Source organism: Carassius carassius, chromosome 50 (genome assembly GCF_963082965.1).
Source record: "Carassius carassius chromosome 50, fCarCar2.1, whole genome shotgun sequence".
NCBI lineage: Eukaryota > Metazoa > Chordata > Actinopteri > Cypriniformes > Cyprinidae > Carassius > Carassius carassius.
Window position 1 is genome coordinate 1,142,400 of NC_081804.1, and position 10,000 is coordinate 1,152,399.

General features: G+C 39.0%; 1 pseudogene; it reads right to left on the reverse strand.

Annotated features, from left to right (window-relative positions):
• The window catches only part of LOC132133792 (neogenin-like), a 99,000-nt pseudogene that overhangs the window by 29,033 nt on the left and 59,967 nt on the right, over window positions 1-10,000 (reverse strand).

Consider the following 10,000-nt stretch of genomic DNA (forward strand, 5'->3'; position numbering starts at 1 on the left):
TTGGGACCATTAGGATTTTTGGCTAAGGATGTGTCATTATTTTTTATGACAATGAATCACAATTTCTTCCATGTTCTTATTACTGCAAAGTTATTACACACACACACACACACATATTTATATACATATATATACATGTATATGAATGACACTGGCCAAGTAATTATTCAATATATATTAATTACTGGTTATAATGCTGCAAGAAAAACTGTAATAACATGGTATAGAAAAAAAAAAAAAATTTCAAACATTATTATTATTTTTTTTTTTTGCTTTTTTTACATTGTGACATTATTTTCATGATAGATTTGCACATTTTCATTCATATTGAAATTACTGTAAAACAAAAAAGAAACAATAAAAAACTTAATAAAAATAATAAAAATAAAATATTTAGCATTCTGATAAATAAAATTACAACAATGAGAATTTTCAGGGAAATTCTTCAATGCTTAGTCAAAGAAATAATGTCTTTAAATGACTCTTATTTTGTCATTCTCAGTAACCGCAACATGGCAGAATATTGTCCGAACCTGAAATATAACTGTAACTACTATTAGTCAGAAAAGGCCTGAATGCATCCTATATGTTCTCCACATTATTATTTCACAGTAACATGAAAAGCTCTCACCGTTGAGTTCAGGACCTCCAGAGTGAGGTTCAGCGGGGGGGCGCTCGGCACTGAAACACACACACACACACACACACACACTTGATTCTGTTCCTTCAGCTGAGCACTGGATCAGTGCACTGTTTATGTGCATTTGTGCATTAATTAATAAAACACTACATTTGATTATTTACACTTGTGTGCTATATATACAAAATATAATATACTATATAAATATACAAATACACGTAATTTTCTGTAAAGCTGCTTTGCAATGATGTTTGATCGTGAAAAGTGCTGTACATATAAACTTGAATTTTATTGTTAATATGATATATGTATAATTTATCCAGTAGCGACAAATCTCTATTAAAAAAAAGCAATGTAAAAAATAAAAAACAGGCTATTTAATGCAATTTTTACTTGTTTGCATATCAGAGTATCACATAAAATAAATAAATACAATGTATATATATAGTTTTTATGCACACCACAGTATAACTAAATAAATATTGTTTGAATAAAAAATTAACTATAAAAAAATAATTTTTATTAAAGACTAAATATTTTTAAATATCAATTATTTACATTTATAACAAATTAGATTAATTTCATTCTCTCTTCTGATCATTTAATTTTTATGAGTGTTTTGAGGACAAGTGTAAAAAGTAACTCTACTCAAATAATTAATCAAATATATCTGAATCAGATCAATTGGAAAAAAAAATATTTTGTGCATATCTGATGTTACATGCACTGGTTTTCTGTCGTTCACAGCTGTACTGAACCAATGAAAAACATTTGCCTTCTTTTATGCTACTTGTTTGGCTTTAAGTCTGCACTAAAGTGATCAAGTCAGCATGTCACTTCCACAAGTGTGCTGACAACACTGACAGATCTGTGTGAAGTCAGCTCTTCATCTACAGTATCTCAGACTTGATGAAGCTCACCGTCAGACAGCGTCTGGACCACAACATCCTCAGTGGAGACACCGGGGCCGTGTCTGTTGTACGCCACGACCCTGAAACTGTACTCTGTAAACGCCTTGAGACCCGTCACAGTGCAGGACCGAGCCGTGACGTCCACGTGCTGCAGGACACACACAAACAGCAAGTTTATCACCACTTAATAAAACAGTTTCTCTTACAGTATGTCTGTCTCACATCTTTACCAGTGTATTTCACACCGCCTGTGGTGGATTCATGCCAGGGTACTCTGATATATACTGTGCTACTGAACGATTAGTATATATGTGTCCCTGGAGCACAAAGCCAGTCTGAAGTCTCTGGGGTGTATTTGTAGCAATAGCCAAAAATACATTGCATGGGTCAAAATTATACATTTTTCTTACAAAAAAAACAATTAGGATATTAAGTAAAGATCATGTTCCATGAAGATGTTTAGTAAATTTCCTACTGTAAATATATCAAGACTTAGTAATATGCATTGCTAAGAATTCATTTCGAAGACGATTTTCTCAATATTTAGATTTTTTTGCACGCTCAGATTCCAGATTTTCGAATAGTTGCATCTCAGTCAAATATTGTCCGATCATAACAAATCATACATGAATTGAAAGATTATTTATTCATTGTGTATAAATTTCAATTTAAAAAAATTGACCCTTTTGACTGGTTTTGTGGTCCAGGGTCACATTTATGGTAATCCAAAAACAAAACAAATATACATGTTTAAACAAGTGTGCCAAAAACATGGTATTACCATAGCCATAAAACACAATTGTATCCAAAAGTAAAAAGAGTAAATTTCCAAAAAATGAATTGCAAAAACAGGGTAATATCACAGTGAATGGGTACAAAATATGTAAAAATAAATAAATAAATAAAAAAGGTGCTAACATAGTAAATGGCAAAAAAAAAAAAAAAAAAAAAAAAATTAAATAAATAAATATACCCCCCCTCCTCCAAAAAAAAAAAAAAAAAAGGTTTTAACAAAGTAAAAAAAATAATTAAAAAAAATAAAATGCATATCTTCCCAAATATATGTAAGAACATGATATTATAACAGAAAATCTCCCAAAAACTATTTTAATACAGTATTTCAAATACATATAAAAACACTGTACTACATGCACGGTGTCACAAGAATGATCACAGTAAACGTGCACAAAATATATTAAAAAACACATAGTAGTACCGTAGTAAATGTGCAAAAATATATTTACAAACAGTGTTATAATAGAAAACATACACAATAAAAAGGTATTACCACAATAATGTAAAAAAAAAAAATTATATATTTTTTTTTTACTATTGTGGTAATACCTTTTTTTTGTGTATGTTTTCTATTATAACACTGTTTTTAAATATATTTTTACACATTTACTACGGTATAAAAACAATCATATATTTCATATTTGTTTATATTGTATAAAAAACATAGTACAGTATAACCATGATATCTTCCGAATAATTTCATGGTATTACTATGGTACACATACAAACATAGAAATAAATACAATGCGAATCCTATGATAATATCATGCTACGTCTGTCATTCATCAGATCAAGCTAGCTCACTCGATATTGAATATAAATGCATGTAAATATGTGTAGTCATTGGTTAATGAGCTCATGTCTGTGATATAACAACGAAGCTTCTACACAGTTTTCCATCTCCAGCTTCGATGCGTCCTCACCTGCTCCTCGGCTCGGCTCTTCTCGCTGTAGAAGAGTCTGTAGGTCTGGATCTCTCCGTTTCCGGTCACCGGTCTGTCCCAGCTCAGAGTGACCGAGGACGCACTGACAGAAACCACCTGCAGATTCGGAGCCGGACCCGGGACCTGAACTGAGAGACCCAACAGAAACAAATCAAAACAAGACTCCTGCATGAACACAAAAATCCCTAACGTTTTAGACACAAGAACTGAGAGTAAAGCAGAAGAAACATCTGTCTGTGCTTCAGCTTTAAGCATGCATCTGAAAACACAAAAGGCCTTTCCTCACTCCTTACAGTTCGTCTTTTTTCACTTATTCTTGTCGCCTTTGCAAACTTCTGACGAAAGACGACACGTTTCAACCCACCGCAGCTGCATACGTTAAATAATGACAATATCACATGCTAAAAGAAGACTATTCTGGCATCTGCATCCCGCAGAGGATAATTCAACACTTCAAATGGACGAAATGCATTGTGGTCCACGCGTCGGATGCAAAGCAAACGGAGGAGTTTTGACCTAGAAAGACAAAACGGTGTTGCTTTAATTCAATTTGTCTGTGTAAGTCTAACAGGAATTGTATTAGGATGAATCTCACACTGCACACTGTGACGGGTTGAGCATGTACAGTGTACATATGTCTTGATTGTCACGCTGTACAAAACACATTAAATAGTTATGAATTAAAAACTGTAAAATCACTAACAAACACCCCTACTGTATGATGCACACTTAATGTTAAAAACTTAATGCTACTTAATACAGAATATTATTAATAGAAGTAATGTATGTAACATTTAATTAAGTTGCTGTGTTGACTGGCAAACAAAAATATCCGAAAAATAATACAACTTTATTCATCGAGCACATTTCAAGGTACTTAAAGATGCTTTACGAGAGATAAGTATTATTCTATGTTTTTACATTTATTCTATTTTTTTTATATACTGTATATTTCTATAATATTAGTGGCTCATGTTGCAGTTTTAAATGCCACTCTAAAGTGAGTTTTTAAAGAAGTCTCTTCTGCTCTGTGGCTTAATTAACTTAAAAAATAGAAAATAGAAATATTATGTAATATAATTACAACTCAAAAAAACATTTTTCTCTTGCAATATATTTAAAAATATAATTTATTCCTGTGATGCACTGCTGTATTTTCAGCATCATTCCTCCAGTCTTCAGTGTCACATGATCTTCAGAAATCATGATAATATGATGATTTACTGCTCGAGAAACATTTATTGTCATTATCAGTGTTGAAAACAGTTATTCTGCTTCTTATTTTGGTGGAAACTCTGATGGATTTAGCTTTTCAGGATTGAACAGAAAGTTCAAAAGAACAGCATATATTTAATTTTTTTTTTACAGTCTTTACGGTCACGTTTGATTAATTTAATAATGCAATTAAAGTAATGACAGATCCCAAACTTTTGAATGGTAACAGGGTATTAACAACGATTCATATGGATGTAATACTTTGTACGTCACAATAAGCATGCATGGATATAAACAAAAAAAATACTGCATCATCAAAGCACATACTGTGTGTCAAATATGGTTTACTTTTCCTTTTGTCTCTGTATCTGCCCTATGCACGAGTCTCCTTTCGTCCCGTGAGATCAGCTGCATCTTTCCTGACAGCTCAGACCTCACCTGCATCCCTGAGCTCTCGTCTCTTTTATACTAGTTGCCTGAATCCATGAAACATCTCCACAGATGTTTACATTTCCAGCTCGGACTGAAAGAGCCTGTCTGTGAAGAAACCCCAGCGCTCTCCAGATCTACAGCGTTTGGTAAACAAGCAGGACGCGCACAAACAGGACCAGTGTGTGTCGAGAGAGAGAGAGAGAGACCTCAGACTTGGCCCAGTGTTCAATGCTTGAAGTGTGCAGTGTGTGTTGGTTGTTTTACCCTCCGGCTGGGTGGCCAGTGTTAGTGGGGTGGAACTCTCGCCCGGGCCGTTAGCGTTGGACGCGACCACCCAAAACGTGTACCTGGTGTCTGGGACGAGGTTTTGGATGGTGACCTGCATCTCTCCCACAGACTGTATTTTCTGTTGCAGTTCCTTTAACAACCTGCAGAGGCAGCGAAAACGGTTCTGTTCAACTACGTTAAATTATCATTTTCCAATATGGAACACACACTGGCATCTTTTAGCATCTTTAACCTGTTAGTGCCTTCCAGACTGTAGAACACAGAGTAGGTGATGTTCTCCCCGTGTGGCTCGGCAGGAAGTCGCCATGTCAGCTTGATGAATCGAGTGGACACTAGAGATGCCACGACATCGCGGGGGGCGGAGGGCGTCGGGTCGCTGCGCTCGGACGCGCTGGACGCTACATAGTCAGTCGTGTCATCGGTCAGGGAAGGGACAGCAGAAGGAAGGGCAACGTCTTGAGTACGTAGGAGGGTGATTGTGATGGGAGGGTCAACAAGGGGGGTAAATTATAGATACAGAGAGGAGAGGGAGGGTGAGAAAAAAGGACCAAATAATTGACGTAAATGAAAAGACAACTACAATGAATTCAAAAATCAAAACGAAACAGCAAATTTACTATGAGACAGAGCAGGAGATGGAGCTAAACATGCAGCCACGCCATGCTACGAACACTGAGGGGAAGCATTTCATTAACATTCATATCAGTGTGCATTATGTTAATTACAGATACACATCTGTCCCTGCAATTAAAACATAAGTAGGTAAAAATACCATGTCCTAAGAAATCTGTAAAATGATGTAAATTTGAGGAAACTGGGGTTTATCTACTGCAAAAAAATAAACATATCTATATAGATAGATAGATATCGCCGTTAGGGCTGAACGATATATCGAATACTAGCAATAATATCGCAATAATTTTGACGACGATGTAAAATAAAACAATATTGAGAATATCGAATATTTCAAATTCAAGCATACTTTTCAAAAAGAACGTTCCGTGTATATATATATATATATATACACACACGTGTATGTGTGTGTTTATATAAGATATACAATATATGAGAGGTTTTTTAGTGCCAGTGGGAACATTTTCTCACAGAGCTTCTCTTAAACCAGAGACAGTAGACAGAAAGACTTGTGTTCTTAGCTAAATACTTATCCCAGTTTAATTATTTCCTCCAGTTGCAAAGTATAAATTGCGAATGTGTTCATTTAATAAAAAGTAGTTAGTGATCACTTGGTCTAGAGTATTTTTTTTTTTTAATGCAAAAGGAAACAGAGATATATATATATATATCGAATATCGTAAAAATTTGAAAATATTGAAATATAATTTATATATATATATATATATATATATATATATATATATATATATATATATATATATATATATATATATATATATATATATATCACACAGCCCTAACTGCCAAACAATATATATATATAAATATCTGTCCATTCATCCATATGTCTTTATATTATTCAATATTATTCAAAATATTCCTCAAAATATGTAATTCCTGGGGATGAGTCTCGTGTATCGCTCAACAACAACAAACCTACAAACACAAAACCACTGACATGTGACACTCTGAATCCTGTGTGATTGGCCAATCAGCTCCAGGAAGAACTCAGTATGCAGAGCTGAGCGCTATAGCTAAAGATTACAGCTCTCCAGCCGTTTAATGATGTTTGATTCAGAGCTTGAAGTTCATGCATCTGCTCTGAAATTGCTTAAAAGAAGCAGAACAGGTTCATAATATTAAATTAAAAGAACTAAATTTGAGTAAAAAACTAATTTCACAGTTTCAGAGACCTACTGAACACAAGACACTACGATATAATAAACACACACATATTGTAAATATTACATTTTATTATGCCCTAATAGAGACATTTCGTTTTAAATCTAAAGCCCAAAATACTACATGTCAAATAATTTCTGGAACTCTTGTAAAGAAAAAAGAATAAATGAGAGGTGAGGAAGATAAAAGAGTGATGTGATAGCTGAAGGGATGACATGTCAGGTTGATATGAAAATAGCATTAAAGTTTCCTCTGAAGATGGAATGGCATCGTGCACAAAGAGGATGGCACTATAACGGTTACAACCCGACATAGTCCTTTCACATCCAGAGCCTTGATCTTCAGCTCTCCTTAATACATCTGCTTATTGACATGAAGGCTTAGGATAATTTCAGCAAAATGTTTTTCTTAGTGCTGTCTGACTTCAGCCCCAACCGCTTCTACAACCAAACCAAGTTATAGGGACAATTACTTAGTGGTGTTTACCAAGTCAAGCACCACTATTGTAATTGTTTATACTTGTAACCTACAACTTCAGGATAAACACACAAGACAGACAAACCATCAAGGAACCACACAGAACACGCTATCAACTACCCATAAAACCCTATCGACCACCCAGAACACCCTATCTATCGACGACCCCGAACACCCTATCGACCACCCAGAACACCCAATCGACCACCCAATCGACCACCCAGAACACCATATCGACCACCCAGAACACCATATCGACCACCCAGAACACCATATCGACCACCCAGAACACCCTATCGACCACCCAGAACACCATATCGACCACCCAGAACACCATATCGACCACCCAGAACACCCTATCGACCACCCAGAGCACACTATCAGCCACCCAGAACACCCTATCGACCACCCAGAACACCCTATCGACCACCCAGAGCACACTATCAGCCACCCAGAACACCCTATCGACCACCCAGAACACCCTATCGACCACCCAGAGCACCCTATCAGCCACCCAGAACACCCTATCGACCACCCAGAACACCCTATCGACCACCCAGAGCACACTATCAGCCACCCAGAACACCCAATCGACCACCCAGAACACCATATCGACCACCCAGAACACCATATCGACCACCCAGAACACCCAATCAACCACCCAGAACACCCTATCGACCATCCAGAACACCCTATCGACGACCCAGAACACCCTATCGACCACCCAGAACACCCAATCGACCACCCAGAACACCCAATCGACCACCCAGAAAACCCAATCGACCACTCAGAACACCCTATCGACGACCCAGAGCACCCTATCGACGACCCAGAGCACCCTATCAGCCACCCAGAACACCCTATCGACCACCCAGAACACCCTATCGACCACCCAGAGCACACTATCAGCCACCCAGAACACCCAATCGACCACCCAGAACACCATATCGACCACCCAGAACACCATATCGACCACCCAGAACACCCAATCAACCACCCAGAACACCCAATCAACACCCTATCGACCACCCAGAACACCATATCGACCACCCAGAACACCATATCGACCACCCAGAACACCATATCGACCACCCAGAACACCCTATCGACCATCCAGAACACCCTATCGACCATCCAGAACACCCTATCGACCACCCAGAACACCCTATCGACCACCCAGAACACCCTATCGACCACCCAGAACACCCTATCGACCATCCAGAACACCCTATCGACCACTCAGAACACCCTATCGACCACCCAGAAAACCCTATCGACCACCCAGAAAACCCTATCGACCACTCAGAACACCCTATCGACCACTCAGATCACCCTATCGACGATCCAGAACACCCTATCGACCACTCAGAACACCCTATCGACGATCCAGAACACCCTATCGACCATCCAGAACACCCTATCGACCACCCAGAACACCCTATCGACCACCCAGAACACCCTATCGACCACTCAGAACACCCTATCGACCACTCAGAACACCCTATCGACGATCCAGAACACCCTATCGACCACTCAGAACACCCTATCGACCACCCAGAACACCCTATCGACCACCCAGAACACCCTATCGACCACCCAGAACACCCTATCGACCACCCAGAACACCCTATCGACCACCCAGAACACCCTATCGACCACCCAGAACACCCTATCGACCACTCAGAAAACCCTATCGACCATCCAGAACACCCTATCGACCACTCAGAACACCCTATCGACCACTCAGAACACCCTATCGACGATCCAGAACACCCAATCAACCACCCAGAACACCCTATCGACCATCCAGAACACCCTATCGACCATCCAGAACACCCTATCGACCACCCAGAACACCCTATCGACCATCCAGAACACCCTATCGACCACTCTGAACACCCTATCGACGACCCAGAACACCCTATCGACGACCCAGAGCACACTATCAGCCACCCAGAACACCCTATCGACCACTCAGAAAACCCTATCGACCATCCAGAACACCCTATCGACCACTCAGAACACCCTATCGACCACTCAGAACACCCTATCGACCACTCAGAACACCCAATCAACCACCCAGAACACCCTATCGACCATCCAGAACACCCTATCGACCATCCAGAACACCCTATCGACCACTCTGAACACCCTATCGACGACCCAGAACACCCTATCGACGACCCAGAGCACACTATCAGCCACCCAGAACACCCTATCGACCACCCAGAACACCCTATCAACCATCCAGAAAACCCTATCGACGACCCAGAGCACACTATCAACCACCCAGAACACCCTATCGACGACCCAGAACACCCTATCAACCATCCAGAACACCCTATCGACCACTCAGAACACCCTATCGACGTCCCAGAACACCCTATCGACGACCCAGAGCACACTATCAGCCACCCAGAACACCCTATCGACCACCCAGAACACCCAAACGACCACCCAGAAAACCCTATCGACCATCC